Source organism: Salvelinus namaycush, chromosome 25 (genome assembly GCF_016432855.1).
Source record: "Salvelinus namaycush isolate Seneca chromosome 25, SaNama_1.0, whole genome shotgun sequence".
NCBI classification, from domain to species: Eukaryota; Metazoa; Chordata; class Actinopteri; order Salmoniformes; family Salmonidae; genus Salvelinus; species Salvelinus namaycush.
Genome location: NC_052331.1, coordinates 562,304 through 579,215, shown reverse-complemented (window position 1 = coordinate 579,215; position 16,912 = coordinate 562,304). Strand labels below are relative to the sequence as shown.

The following is a 16,912-nucleotide window of genomic DNA, read 5'->3' as shown; positions in this document are numbered from 1 at the left end:
CTCACTGGTCACCATAGCAACACCCTGTGCTATGCTACACCCTGTGTAGCACGCACTCCAGCAGGTATATTTCACTGGTCATCCCCAAAGCCAACACTTCCTTTGGCCGCCTTTCCTTCCAGTTCTCTGCTGCCAATGACTGGAACAAATTGCAAAAATCACTGAAGCTGGAGTCTTATATCTCCCTCACTAGCTTTAAGCATCAGCTGTCAGAGCAGCTTACCGATCACTGTACCTGTACACAGCCAATCTGTAAACAGCACACCCAACTACCTCATCCCCATATTATTACTTACCCTCTTGCTCTTTTGCACACCAGTATTTCTACTTGCAAATCATCATCTGCACATCTTTCACTCCAGTGTTAATGCTAAATTGTAATTATTTCGCCTCTATGGCCTATTTATTGCTACTTACCTCCCTACTCTTCTACATTTGCACACACTGTACAGTACATAGATTTTTCTGTTGTGTTATTGACTATGTTTGTTTATGTGTTACTCTGTGTTGTTTTTGTTGCACTGCTTTGCTTTATCTTGGCCAGGTCGCAGTTGTAAATGAGAACTTGTTCTCAACTGGCCTACCTGGCTAAATAAAGGTGAAAGAAATAAAAATAATAAAGTCTCTGAATGTCCTTGAGTGCCCAAGCCAGAGCCCAGACTTGAACACGATCGAACATCTCTGGAGACCTGAAAATAGCTGTGCAGCGATGCTCCCCATCCAACCTGACAGAACTTGAGAGGATCTGCAGAAACAAATGGAAGAATCTCCCCAAATACATGTGTGCCAAGTTTGTAGCGTCATACCCGAGAAGACTTGAGGCTGTAATCTCTGCCAAAGTTGCTTCAACAAAGTACTGAGTAAAGGGTCTGAATACTTATGTAAATGTGATATTTCTGTTTTTATCTGTAATAAATGTGCAAAAATGTCTAAACCTGTTTTTGCTTTCTCATTACTGTGTGTGGATTGATGAGGGGAAAAAACAATCTAATACATTTTAGAATAAGGCCGTAATGTAACAAAATGCGGAAAAAGTCAAGGGGTCTGAATACTTTCCAAATGCACTGTATATGTGAGGATGGGAAGGAGAGTGGGGGCCGTCATAGTGGGTCTACTCTGTCCAATCTTCACAGTTCCCAACCTTCCCCTGGTGGAACAAAAACTAAACAGTGATGTCCCCCAGAGGCTCCCCCGGCCCCTGGCAACATCCCGTAAGGCAACCTATTCCCTACATAGTGCATTACACAGGTCAAAAGTAGTGATATATGGGGAATATGGGGCTATTTGGGACTCAGTCTTTGTCGAAGCGGCCGTTAGGTGAGAAACTCCCATCCCTGTGTTAACGGTCCACCCAACATCCATGGACAATGGGAGTGAAGGACGCCGTCTGTCCGGAGGCACTCCACCGACGGAGATCTACATATAGAACATGGGAAGGGAACAGGGGTGCACCAGAGGTGAGAGACAGAGACCCTTTCACACGAAGCTGTCTGACAGGAACAACAATAAAGTTCACAGAGTGATTCATCCGAGGGCTCCGCCAGGGCGCCACGACGATCCGCACTCAGGAAGAGGTGATGCCATCCGTTCTCTCCACTCAGTCCGAGTGTGACGTCCTCTTTCACCTCGCTGGCTTCCCCTTTGGACCGCCTGGGGTCCCATGGTGTCTCGTTCTCAAGAAAGATTCCTTCCTGCTGCCCGTTCTAGTGTTTCTAAAAACAACATTGTTGTTTTGAGTCTTGGTTGATGGATACTGGGGCTTTGGAGGGTTAATGGACACTCTCATTTACTATTGAGGTTTGTGTGTGTGTGTGTGTGTGGGGGGAGGGGCTGTGTGTGTTTGTGTGTGACTGTGTGTGTGCGTGCGGACCCGAGCCAGTTCCAGGAGAACTAATTCAATGTACGTATTCGTCCAGTCTCGTGCACCTAATCTGGGACTAGAACCTAAATATGCTATGACAGCGTCTCTGCTTAAGTGATAATGCCAGAGAAGCCAGTGTTTGGAGGATATATTGGCACGGGTGTTGTTAGTATTGGTAAACCGTGCCAATAATGTATATCCTCCAAACACCAGCTTCGAGGGGTTTGGAGGGTTACCAACATATTCAAATAATGATTGACATATTTTCATAAAAAACGTTATTTTGCTGAATTTATTCATACTATTTCCTCCTTCCACAATATTCCATACACAAATCTAGTGTTGCTACCCAAGTCGGCTGGTCATTCATTCTATCAATTCTGTATCTATGGACGCGACCCAGTCGTTCGTTCTAAATGTTCCATTGTCATACTGGCTGGCAACGATCGTGTCCCTTGCTTGCTAGCTAGACAATTATGGCTAATTTACAGTCACGTCAAACAGTGCAGCCAGAATAACAGCAAAGTAGCTGCATTTGCATTGGTTTAAGCTGTTTTCTAGTGACATTTATTTGGATACACACATAACAATTAGAAAATGAAGCGAAATTTCGCCTGGCATAGAACATTTGCTCACTCATCAGAACACTGTTGTTCAAAGGAGCTAGCCAACAACACAGCTAACACAGTCACTTCATACTGAAGCTGGAAGACAGCAAACTATTATTTTCATTTTACCTTTTTTCAATTTAAATTTCTTTGTATATATTCTTGCTCGATAGATACTTTTTTAGCTAACATGCTAGCATGTAACATGTGTACACTTGAAGTCGAAGTTTACATACGCCTTAGCCAAATACATGTAAACACATTTTTTCACAATTACTGACATTTAATCAGAGAAAAAATTCCCTGTCTTAGGTCAGTTAGGATCACCACTTTATTTTAAGAATGTGAAATGTCAGAATAATAGGAGAGAGAATGATTTATTTCAGCTTTTTATTTCCTTCATCACATTCCCAGTGGGTCAGAAGTTTTTACATACATTCAATTAGTATTTGGTAGCATTGCCTTAAAATTGTTTAACTTTTGCTAAAGTTTATTTTATTTATTTTAGCTAAATATGCAGGTTTAAAAATATATACTTCTGTGTATTGATTTTAAGAAAGGCATTGATGTTTATGGTTAGGTACACGTAGGAGCAACGACAGTCCTTTTTCGTGAATGCGCACTGCATCGATTATATGCAACGCAGGACACACTAGATAAACTAGTAATATCATCAACCATGTGTAGTTATAACTAGTGATTATGATTGACTGATTGATTGTTTTTTATAAGATAAGTTTAATGCTAGCTAGCAACTTATCTTGGCTTCTTACTGCATTCGCGTAACAGGCGGGCTCCTCGTGAGGCAGGTGGTTAGAGCGTTGGACTAGTTAACCGTAAGGTTGCATGATTGAATCCCTGAGCTGACAAGGTAAAAATCTGTCGTTCTGCCCCTGAACAAGGCAGTTAACCCACCGTTCCTAGGCCGTCATTGAAATAAAGAATATGTTCTTAACTGACTTGCCTAGTTAAATAAAGGTTTAAAAAAAAAAATTGCCGTCCAAAATTACCGATTTCCGATTGTTATGAAAACTTGAAATCAGCCTTAATTAATCGGCCATTCCGGTTAATCAGTCGACCTCTTGTTGAGACAGCAGGTCAAGTAGAGAGAGACAGGATCAAACAGCAGGTCTGGGACAAGGTAGCACTTCCGGTGAGTCCTGATCAGGTCAGGGTTCAATAACCACCGACAGAAACAGCAGAAACTGAATCGTCAGCACGACCAGGTGGACTGGGGACAGGGATAGCCAGGAGTCATTAGGCCAGGTAGTCCTGGTCGTAGGGCTCAGGTCCTGCATCCTTTATTCAATTTGTGTAGACTAAGCCCTAGAGGTTTTTTAACTTCACGTGATTTAGCGTACTTGCCAATCCAGATCTGAATCTAATCACTGAATGTCCTGCTACAAGGATGTGGTCAGGTTGACTCACTTCTGAGTCACAATAACACAGATCACACACACCACAGATTGCGAGGGCAAGTACAATGAGAAGTCGGGAAAATGAAACTTAATTTAGGTTAGTCAATGCTTTGTCATTAAAATATTATAGTGTCTATCTTTCAGATCTGCCAACCAGGCACGGTGGGTGACAGGTAACTGTGTTTCCACCAAGCTGTTCCAGGCCTGGAGTGGCACGCTGGAACTTCCAGAGGCTTGTAGACCTGAAGCAGTGTGATGTGGTCCAGGTAATTATCACACACATGTATACTCACTCACTCTGTTATGTTGTATAATTATTTTCACTTAAGAAAATTGTTCCTCTCTCTTTTAGATCTATTAGCGCAACCAGAGTCCTCACAGCTGCAGTCGTCTGCTCCTGCACCTGCTACACCGGCCACGACAGATGATACAGGTAATTATCACATCCATGTATACACACGCATACTCTCCCTCACATACTCTCCGACATCCGCATAGCGGTGGAACTGTCTTAGAGCTGTCAAATTCAAAAGCGGCTCCTGGCATTATACCTAAAGCGGACATTGCCATTGGCTGCACGGAGTCGTATTAACAGAAATCTCATGCAGCCCTGCTTACAAGATAGATGACTGAAATTTGAGATGTAATCTACACCTCGATTAGGCTGATAGAAATCCTCCTTATTTAGTTGAATGATTTAGAATTTGAGTGTCATTAATTCTATGTAACCTACACTTTCAGAACGAGAAAGTGAGTAGGACGGGTGTGGTTTCGTGACAATGATCAAGAGCAGCTGCTTCCTGATCTGACAGATCCAACGCAGTTACACCTCAGACACCGCCAAAACATCAGCTATGTGGGTGTCAGTTACCGCTTGATCTGATCGAATCTAGGCCTTACACTCATTCTGTCTGTTTAGTTGTATGATTACTGTCAGTTAATACAATTGTGTCTCTCTCTTTTAGATCTGCCACCCCCAGCAGTTCAGCTGCTGGGGGTGGCAGCTGCTGTGGTATTTCATTTACCGGCTGCACCAGTTCTTACTACACTTAGCTGCGAAGGGAGAAACTTTTGAGGATTCCCAGATGGATATAGGTCATTCGGAATTATATTACATACACATACGCTCACTCACTCACACCAACAACTGTTTACCTACTGTCACTTTGTGCATCTCTCTTTCAGATCTGCCATGCACTCCACCACTGCCCCTGATAGGCTCACCCAGAAGTGCATACACCGGGTCTATCACGATTAACAAAGAAAGCAGAGATAGGTGGCTGACAAGGGAAAATAAAACAACATCCCACACACTCTCTCTGTCACACACACACATTATCCCCAATGTAAATGCATTGTAATTACTTCACTATTTTATTTTAGGATTGGAGATATCTACGCCTACATATTCATTATCAATATCTACATAATTACTCTAAGAATCTTTCCAATCAGTGTGATTGATAATATTGTAAGAGTATTGCTTAATTTTTTAGTTTGAGAACATTCTGTGTGCTTTTTTTTCTGAGTTGAGAAACATTCCTCTCTCTCTCACACACACACACACACACACACACACACACACACACACACACACACACACACACACACACACACACACACACACACATACACACACATACACACACACACACACACACACACACACACACACACACACACACACACACACACACTAGACCCAATGTAAATACATTATTTTATGTATGCTCCATTTATTTGAGGATTGTGTGTAATAAAGTACATTCACAGTTAAAGCAACAGTTATTAGATATTTGAATGACAAAAAGGAAGTCGGCAGACCTGCAACCTTCTGGGAGTGTGCGCAGGTTTTGTCATCTGGAGCTGAAATGGGGCCCCAACAGCCCTCACATATGTACAGGGTTCACAGGAGTGGCAAATATGTTTATTGTCCTGCAAAAGTATTTTTAATGTGCCAAGGGCATTCCCTGGCTACCCATCCACATTGTTCAGGTTAAACTGATGTTTGTTCTCCACAGTGAATGTATGTAGTGATTAAAAATCAGGGTGATTCATCAGGCAACCAAGGCCAAGGAATTACAAGAGAGATGACCTGGAGGAAGTTTGACGTCAGCTTTTTATGTAGCAGAAAAGCACACAAAAAATAAAACGCAACATGCGCGCACACACACACACACACACACACTCGGTCTCTCACACACAATAGTATGTGAATATGTACAGTGCATTCGGAAATTCTTCAGACCCCTTGACTTTTTCCACATTTTGTTACAGCCTTGTTCTAAAATTGATTAAATTGTTTTTTGCCTTCAATCTACATAATACCCCATAATGACAAAGCGAAAAACATGTTTTTTAAGTTTTGAAAATGTATTACAAATAAAAAAGTTAAATCACATTTACATAAGTATTCAGACCCTTTACACAGTATGTTGTTGAAGCCCCTTTGGCAGTGATTACAGCCTCAAGTCTTCTTGGGTATGACGCTACAAGCTTGGCACACCTGTATTTGGGGAGTTTCTCCCATTCTTCTCTGCAGATCCTCTCAAGCTCTGTCAGGTTAGATGGGGAGCGTTGCTGCACACCTATTTTCAGGTCTCTCCAGAGATGTTCTATCGGGTTCAAGTCCAGGCTGGCTGGGCCAATCAAGGACATGCAGAGACTTGTCCCGTAGCCACTCCCGCGTTGTCTTGGCTGTGTGCCTAGGGTCGTTGTCCTGTTGGAAGGTGAACCTTCGCCCCAGTCTGAGGTCCTGAGAGCTCTGGAGCAGGTTTTCATCAAGCATCTCTGTACTTTGCGCCGTTCATCTTTCCCTCAATCCTGACTAGTCTCAGATCCTGCCGCTGAAAAACATCTCCACAGCATGATGCTACCACCACCATGCTTCACCGTAGGGAAAGGGGCATACCTAGTCAGTTGTACAGCTGAATGCATTCAACTGAAATGTGTCTTCCGCATTTAACCCAACCCCTCTGCATCAGAGAGGTGTGGGGGGCTGCCATCCACGTCTTCGTCTCCCGGGGAACAGTGGGTTAACTACCTTGCTCAGGGGCAGAACAGATGGTGGCAGGTTTCCTCCAGATGTGATGCTTGACATTCAGGCCAAAGAGTTCAATCTTGGTTTTATCAGACCAGATGCCCTTTGGCAAACTCCAAGCGGTCTGTCATGTGCCTTTTACTGAGTGGCTTCCGTCTGCCCACTCTACGATAAAGGCCTGATTGGTGAGTGGCAGAGATGGTTGTCATCTGGAAGGTTCTCCCATCTCCACAGAGTTACTCTGGAGCTCTGTCAGCGGGACCATCGGTTTCTTGGTCACCTCCCTGACCAAAGCCCTTCTCACCCGATTGCTCAGTTTGGCCAGGCGGCCAGCTCTAGAGTCTTCGTGGTTCCAAACTTCTTCCAGTTAAGAATGATGGAGGCCACTGGGTTCATGGGGCCTTTCAATGCTACACACATTTTTTGGTACCCTTCCCAAGATCTGTGCCTTGACACAATCCTGTCTCGGCACTCTACGGACAATTTCTTCGACCTCCTGGCTTGGTTTTTGCTCTGACATGCACTGTCATCTGTGGGAGGTTATATAGACAGGTGTGTGCCTTTCCAAATTGTGTCCAATCAATTGAATTTACCACAGGTGACCTACAATCAAGTTGTAGAAAAATCTCAGGGATGATGAATGGAAACATGGTGCACCTGAGCTCAATTTTTAGTCTCATAGCAAAGGCTCTGAATAGTTATTTAAATAAGGTATCTGTATTTTTTTGTAATAAATTCACAAACATTTCTTAAAAACCTGTTTTCACGTTGTCATTTCAAAACATGACTCTCACATTAGACCCAATGTAAATGAATAAAATAAACACGTTATGTATGTTCCATTTTATTTGAGGAAAATGTAATAATATAATATGCAATAAAGTACATTCACAGTTAAAGCAATGTCTTTGGTTGATTGGATATTTCTCCAAATAAAACGTGTGACCAAAAGGAAGTCGGCAGACCTGCAACCCTCGGAGCATGTGCAGGCTGTCATCTGGAGCTGAAAAATAGAGAGATGGAGGGAGGGGAGGAAGAGTGCTGTTCAAAGGTTTATCATTAATAACTGACAATAGAGTGACCACTAGTTACTGTATTGTGATTGTTTAGTGTTTTACTTACTCAATAAGTAGTGCCCCAAGGTGTGATCGAACCGTGTCTCAAAAGCAGCAGAAAATGTCAAATAAGGTCACCAAAATGTCCTTTAAGTCTGTACAGATCTGGCTTTTTAGTGCGGGCCGCCTTTAGTCTTGGTGAAATGGAAGAAGAAAGACTAACTATTGTGACCTCGAAGAAACAGAGAAATAAATTCAGTTCACCCTCTATTGCCCTTTCTACCACGATATACGCTTGTCCTTATTCCAGAAAGCTCACCACATATACTCTGGCATTATGTGGCTGAGCGATGAGGAGAAACTGAAATGTTTTTTTGTCCATTGTGTATTTCCTTTTCCAGGATTTGTAGATAAAGCCTGCAATAAAAGAAAAAGGGCGACCTATATAAAATATATATTTTTAACTCCTGTATAGCAAATGCCACGTATGTCTAGATTGTGTATAGGCCTGTCTCACACTTGAATCTTCTCTTTGTGCCAGACTGGGTTCAAATGCCTTTCCATATATTTTCAGTAGTTATCTGTATTTTTTATATATACATTTTTACTGCTCTAGGATTATAATTATTGCTTGGATAACCTTATTTACTATTATGTATTGATTTCTTATTCACTGGAAGAATTATCACTGAATTATCATAGTGAATAATTGTAATCCTTGTTTGTGTCAACTAATGGGTTGCCGAAAATAAAATGTCTTTCATTCATTAATTCCAGTTTGTCAACAAATGAATAATTGATATGTTGGATTCATGTCTCCATATAAACCACACATCGAGGTTAAAGAATAGCACTAAATCAAATTTTGATTTAGTCCTATTAACTTCGATTTTTGGTTGCGATGGAGACGCAAATCCAACATACACATTATTAATTTGTAGACAAACTGAAATTAAGGCCAGACTAAGTCAGTGGAACAGATGGAACTATCCAAGCAGAAGATCCAAACATCTCCTTCAAAATGTTGATATTTGGTTGCCTTGACAACCAAACACAATTCAAAATCCAGTTTGTCTTTAGGCTGCCACTAGATAAACTGTCTAAACTAGCTGCAGTGTAAACCATGTAACTAGCTAACGTTAGCTAGATCAACAGGTAGAACCACCGCAGCATCATAATAACAAGAGGACTATTGCAACCATCGATGGCACTATATTACCGCCAATTGAGAGCTCGTTATGTGCCATCAATACCATCAATATGTGCTAAATTCACCCCCACAGCTGATCTCAACTGCAACCATTATTGGTCACCTTTACCGCTCCCTAAAATATGTCGGTTTCGCCTTAGTCAGAGATCCATTTATAATGACGAAATGCTCATGTCTTAGCCCTAACAGTGAGAGTCGTCCCAAAGGCAGGAAAGCAGGCGACGAGTTTAGGTCTGCATATTTAAGCCCATTGAAACGCATTGGGCTTATTTTGGCGAGAGAGAGCCTTCTCGCTTTGCCTCTTTCTGTCTGCCTTATTCCTGTCTTTCAATATATGTTCGTCCTCTGGTTGGCATTGTCTTCGAACAATTTAGTCCTTTATTTAAAAAAAAACAAAACAGACTAAGGGCAATTTATCTATTTTACAAGCATTCTGTACAATAGAAATAAAGTATATCCTTTTTGGCCAATCACAAGGCTCATTTGAATTTCCTGAAGCACCATGAAAATTCACTGTAACAAAAGAGTTATCAAATTAAGATCCGACATATGTATTTAGTTAAGAGTTCTCTGAATAATCGTTTTCATTATAGCACATTGGTAGTAGTCAGTGACAAAACCCTGGATTGGAGAGCAAATGGATAGCTGTAGATTAATTAACTCTCCAGTAGGAGACGCTGCCCAGCCTACTGTTTTTTCTTCTTTTTAAAAAAGTGGATATAACGTTGTTTCAAAAGGTACAAATTCAACACATTTTATACAAGCGTTTGTCTATGTTGAAAATTGGTTACCATGATGACATACTCCTGTTTGTTGAAATCTCACCCTCAAAACAATTTTGGTTTACTTTTTTCAAATCCATTGTATTTTCCACTAGATTCCATGTCACAATATGTTGATTCAACCAGTTTGTGCCCAGTCGGTATTTTTGACAATTGCTTACACTGTGCCAATGTATACCCAGCCCCACCCCCTTCCACTATCCATCCATCCTTCCTTCCTCATTAGTAATTAGACTAGTTGATTAGCACAGTTGGGTCTGTAATGAGTCTATATCATAACCAGATCCAAATGGCAGGGGCAGTCAGAAGCAGTGTTCTAAATGGCACTCTACTCCTTATATTGTGCACTACTTTTGACCAGGACCCATAGGGCTGTGGTCAAAAGCAATGCACTATGTAGGGAATAGGGTGCCATTTGGGACACATATTCAATTCATCATCATACAGTATGGCGGGTTAATGAGGCCAATGACAGGATTAAGGCTAAGACTCTTATTAGTATCCATCTCAGAGATTCTCTTCAAGTCCAAGTTAAGACCACATACCACCTGCTGCTCTAAATAGACATAACTGCCTGCTGTCAGGCTGCCTACATCAGCATTACATGCTTGGTGTGTGTGTGTGTGTGTCTACACACGTGTCTAAGTCTGTGTTTGTGGCGATACCATACCAGACCCCCTAGTACACCAGATGATGATGATCCTCAACATTTAGAGAAAGTTCTTAGTAAGGGAAGCTGGCTGACAGGCCAGGATCACAGGCCATTAATCGAAATCGAGCTGTAACTTCAGGTGTGACAAACTGTACACACAGATTGTCCATACTCAGGAACACTTTGGGGGTTGGGTTTGTTTCATCAACTGTCATTTTCAGGAAACCAATTACATTGTATTTACTACAATACTGTGTGTGTGTGTGTGTGTGTGTGTGTGTGTGTGTGTGTTTGCTTTAGGGTGTACTCTTCCCCCTTTTGCTTGTTTATTATAGACAATTCTGAATTAACAGGCAAAATAATTTATGGTTTTAATACGGGTAATATAGTAATCTTTGTTTAAAACTATGATTTAGCAGTGTTTGCGTAGAGAAAAGATCCTATCAGTATGTGTGTGTACTAACTGCTTACAGGAAAAGGGTCCTATCAGTGTGTGTGTGTACTAACTGCTTACAGGAAAAGGGTCCTATCAGTATGTGTGTGTACTAACTGCTTACAGGAAAAGGGTCCTATCAGTGACTTCAAAATAACCTTGTAGAGGAATGGAGGTGTTGCTTCTGATTAAAAACTAAAAAGTCCTCACATTTCACGGTTAAACACACACGGAGGATCTAACACAATAGTATAAATGAAAGGAAATGAACAACAGAACAGAATGTTCAGTGTTTGCCCAGGTTCTGAGGTAGAGATCTGAGAGGTTTTAAACAGGGCTCTTAATGCTGGAGCTTGGGTCGTGTTCAGTAGGCATGACAGAAGAAAACAGTGGAGAGGTACCAACCGGACTTGTCCAATAAGAAATGTTCATTTTTATTTCCCATTGCAAAACGTTTTGCTATGGTGAGCACTAATGAACACGACCCCATTTCTCGTACATGTTTGTACATGTAGCCCACTGTATGTTGCAAGAGAAAGTCACACACCTTGATGTAGAATAAACCTTTAAATAAATAGTTTGACATTAATTTCACATATTAAAATTATATTTTCAACCATTTCCACTCATGTTGGCTTGGTCTGGTAATTTCTTGGCTAACAGTAGGCACAAAGAGAGGAGGCTCAGGAGCGGTCAGAAAAATCAGGGTCAGTCTGAGAAATGTAGCTGCACCATACTACTGTAGCAATCAAACCTATAGGATGCCATATCCTTCAAGTTAACATACACACATGTATTGTAAGTACAAGAATGTTTGTGCATTTACTGAAAAGCCAGTGTGTTGGAACTGTACATGTGTTGTGTGTCAGGGCTGGTGCAGAATTGTTTGAATTAATGTAGGATCTTAGTCATTGGGTTTACTGCCCTTGTGTGTTGTTGGTCCAATATGTTTTGATCCGATGTATTGTGAGCATTGACTTAAATAAATATACATTCTAAGAGACATTTGGTCTATGTCTCAAATGTCACCCTATTCCCTATGTAGTTTACTACTTTTGACTAGGGCCTATAAGGCTTTTGACCATGGTTATTGCTAACCAGGCTGAAATTATGAACAGTATGTTTGGTTGGCATAACGACAACATGTATAACACGGAACATTCAATGATGCTAGTCTTGTCATTTATACAATTCAGTAAAAACAGTACAGCTTGTTATTAAATCAAATATTCAATAAATCCACAAAACGTAATGTTGAAGAAATCCACAAATAAAAAACAACATTGGAATGTCCAAGTGTTAAAAGCTATTATAAATAGCACTTAAACTGTTAGCCAAAAAATTAAGACAAAAGTAGTCACAAACGATAACAAAACATGAGTTAAAGTAGTCACAAACAAGCATCAAATATGACACCAAAAAATGTAAATTACAAAAATGGGACAAAATTGAAATCCCAATAAAATGTCCAACATTTTGACATCTACCGGTTCTATTTCCATTTGTGATTTGGTTATTTCAATGCACTTGAGCATCCTTTACAAAAAAAATCTACTGTTTCAAAAGTACAACAGCAAAGATTTACAGTAGTATCTGCAACACCTTTGGAATCAAAGACGGACGGACACGGGCAACTAAAGATGTCCTAAGATTCCTTTAACTTGTTCTAGTCTAAATCCAAAATACCACATTTGCAATCTTGTGTCTAATACCACATAACATTTAACCTTTACTATCCTACTGCAGCAGTACAATAAGTGATATTTTAACTTACTGAACACCTAATGATATTATTCCAAAGACTGTTGCAAATATCAGTGTTCATATTGATTCCCAAATGTATAAAGCAATTCATAGTAGGCGTACTGATCTAGGAATAGGTCCATATACTATGTTATCTATTATACTCTAAGTCAAAACAGATCCTAGATCAGCACTCCTACTCTGAGATGCTTTGTGAATACATACAGTACCAGTCAAAAGTTTGGAAACACCTACTCATTCAAGGGTTTTTCTTTATTTTTACTATTTTCTACATTGTAGAATAATAGAAGACATCAAAACGATGAAATAACACATATGGAATCATGTAGTAACCAAAAACATTGTTAAACAAATCAAATTATATTTTATATTTGAGACTCTTCAAAGTAGCCACCCTTTGCCTTAACAGCTTTGCACTCTTTGGCATTCTCTCAACTAGCTTCACCTGGAATGCTTTTCCAACAGTCTTGAAGGAGTTCCCACATATGCTGAGCACTTGTTGGATGCTTATCCTTCACTCTGCGGTCCAACTCATCCCAAGCCATCTCAATTGGGTTGAGGTCGGGTGATTGTGGAGGCCAGGTCATCTGATGCAGCACTCCATCACTCTCCTTTTTGGTCAAATAGCCCTTACACAGCCCGGAGGTGTGTTTTGGGTCATTGTCCTGTTAAAAAACAAATGATAGTCCCACTAAGCGCAAACCAGATTGGATGGCATATCACTGCAGAATACTGTGGTAGCCATGCTGTTCCATACATAGAAAAAGCTTATTTCTCTCAAATTTTCTGCACAAATGTGTTTACATCCCTGTTAGTGAGCTCCAATAGGAGTGATAGCAACAATTACAGACCCACGTCAGACAACAGTCTTCATACAGGTTGTTGTAATATATTAATATGAAGACAACATCACCAATATTTCCCTGGAATAAAAACTTGAAGCACCACTAGCCTTAAGTGTGTGAACACAGGAAAAAAATACAACCCAAAACCATACTCTGTCTGTCTGCTATGCTAATTTATGGCAGATAGGTAAACATTGAAAACTTATTTCTGACTAATAAAGTGGTCTCTCTCATACACACTTCTCTCAGGAAACTGTCCTATAAAAACGTTATAGGGTTAAGCCTGCATCCTCTTAGATGGATCTAAAGATGTTCCACTCTCCTCATGTTCTACGTTGTCTGCATCCCAAATTCCTTTATAGTGTACTACATTTTGTCAAAGGTAGTGCATTATAAAGGGAATAGGGTGCCAGCTATAGACACACACTGAGGCAGACATGCTTTCCGTTCTTACATATTAAGACATAAAATCAAATAAGTCACAACAGAAGTTTGTTAGCTTGTAAATTAGCCATTAGAGTAGAGCTCGAGCTGTGGCTACTGTTATCATTGTTGACTTACTCTCTTCGGACAAAGAACACTGTGGTTGTTGCCATAGATTGAGCTGCTTGCCTACAGAGGAAATAGAATCGGTTAAATCGCAAATGGCACCATATTCCCTATATTGTGCACTTCTTTTGACCAGAGCCCTAGTGGCTCTCTGGCAGTACAAGTCAAGCCTGTACATCACATCCTCCTTTATCCTCTTCCTGTTACTGCTTCTCAGGACTCGCTCATTCACACTATAGGGCCAACCTGATCTGTACTGCACTGGCTCAGACATTTTCTTTTTACATTGTCCTTTCATCCATTCTATGGTGGATAGATAACCAGGCCAGCCCAGTACAGCTCAACTTGTATTGGCCCTATTGTGTGAATTAGGGTTGTGTGTGTGTGTGTGTCTCTCTCAAAAGACAGTTATCTATCTTAGTCCTGTCCTTCCTGGTCTCACATTGTCCGTGGAGTTGTCTGAGTGAGTGTGTATGTGTTCTATCGTCACTGGTCTCACCTCGTCTGTGGGGTTGGCCATTTTGGTTTTGGGTTCTTTCCCAGGGCCGTCTACTGCGTCCAGATCAGTCAGCTCCATGTGGAACAGATAGAAGATGAAGCCATAGAATGCTGGGCCCAGACTGTTACACAGACCACGGATACCTGTTATCATCCCCTGGACCACGCCTAGAGACAGACAATGAAGAGGTTACACAATGACCGAACACAGTAAACATACTACAAATGAAGGTGGTCCATTGCAATGAACAAGCGGAACTTTGCACGTACCACCGTGATAACGCTGGTTTACTTAAACTGCTACTAAACGGGAGATTACATGAACCGGCACGTTAAAGCAAACTTGAATTCAACCAAAAACCCTGAAGGATAAACCAGCAGTTCAGCTGAGGGTCAAGTGATTATAATAACAGACAGCTGCTTCTAGGTTACATTTTCAATTTTCATTAAAAAAAATTTAAATAAATGTTGACTACATTTTCATTTGATAAAAAAAAATGGATTATAAAAGGCCTAACTTAATCACAATTGACTTGATTTAGTTACACATTTGAAATATGGACAGTCCAGGGATATTTTACACCCAATCTTGATAAGAACTGACCATACCACACATTTTTACTTTAAAGACAGTTGTCAGGGTAGCCTAGTGGTTAGAGCGTTGGACTAGTAATCGAAAGGTTGCAAGATTGAATCCCCGAGTTGACAAGGTAAAAATCTGTCGTTTGGACCCTGAACAAGGCAGTTAACCCACTGTTTCTAGGCCGTCATTGAAAATAAGAATTGGTTCTGACTTGCCTAGTTAAATAAAGGTAAAATAAATAAATAAAAATGTAATGGATTAAATAAATTTGAAAAATAATAAGAGTAAGCTAGATCAACATTAGTTTTTCATTTGTAAATTGTCACAGTAAACAAGGAAATAAGCCTACATTATTTCAGTTATACGGAATGATTGTCAAATAGATAAAATCGCCCTTAGTCCGCTCAAAAAGTAGGATTAAGTTGTTTCCGATGATAATACCCACCAGAGGGCTAAATTCTTTGAAAAATGCTTGATACAGTAGCAAGCAGGATTAAGGTAACAGAGAGCGGTAATGAGGTGACCAATAAAGATTGCAATTGAGATAAACTGTGCGGGTGAATTCAGCTCATATTGACGGTTTGACGGGAGATCTGCTGGCGATAATCTGGTGGCCATCGATGGTTGCAATAGACCCAAAGGCTTTATAGGGCATTCATAACACCTTCACAAGGACTAGATAAACGCTTCAGAAATCATTTATAAGCTCACCATTGGGGTTGAAATCTTTAGAGCAAGTAGCCTATACTAAGCATTGTACATTATATAGACAAACATTTCAGATCTGAAAAAGAGGGGGACAATTTCTGATTAGGGCCGTCTTATATTGGTATGTGGTAGTAGTAGCTCACCCTGCTGGTCTGAGTCTGCGTTGCGAGACACGATGGCACTAATAGCTGGGAAGGTGATGCTAGACATGGCCGCTACCGCTCCTGCTGCCCACATCATCCTAACGGGAGAGAGAGAGAGAGAAAACACAACTCCATTTTCCCGACCATTTGCATGTGTGTGTGTGTGTGTGTGTGTGCGCGCCGAGAGAAACCTCAGCTCAAACCAAACAATCGTTGTAGAAAAATTTGGTTTTCATTTGAGGTAATTCTTTAACAAAGTATTTTCCAACTCCGGAGAGGAATCAGCGGGCAACAAATCAGACTGTACACACATAGTACGCTGAAAAGGTCATATAGTCAGGAGGTGGAAACTTGGAAATCCTCCTCACAGACCGATATCACAGAGACAGGACTAATCTGGCCTGTATTCAACCTCTCTTCAATGCATCTATCAGAGTCAACACTAACAACAGTAACCGTCATAAGACCACATTCAGAGAATCAGGACTGCATCAGGACTACCTTCTCTCCCCTGTCCTCTCAGTCTCCTGGTTCAAACCACTAACAGTAGATTAGTGTTAAAGCCAGAACAATAAAGTCAAATCAACTCTCCTCTGCTGACCCCAAGATAAAGGATCGTCGCAGTGTGACCTGTTCAGTGCTGTGGATCATTGGGATACACTAGATGCAATGCTCTGGTCAGTGAACTGTATCGTTGTTGGTGTTATGCTGCTCTCTAATGGCCTGACAGGATAGCGCCGTTTAATGCGACACGGTATACTTT

The 16,912-nt window shown here is 40.9% G+C and overlaps 1 pseudogene; it reads right to left on the bottom strand.

Moving 5' to 3' along the window:
* Window positions 1–1,339: 1,339 nt before the first annotated feature.
* Window positions 1,340–16,912, bottom strand: part of LOC120020503 — a 28,277-nt pseudogene continuing 12,704 nt past the window's right edge.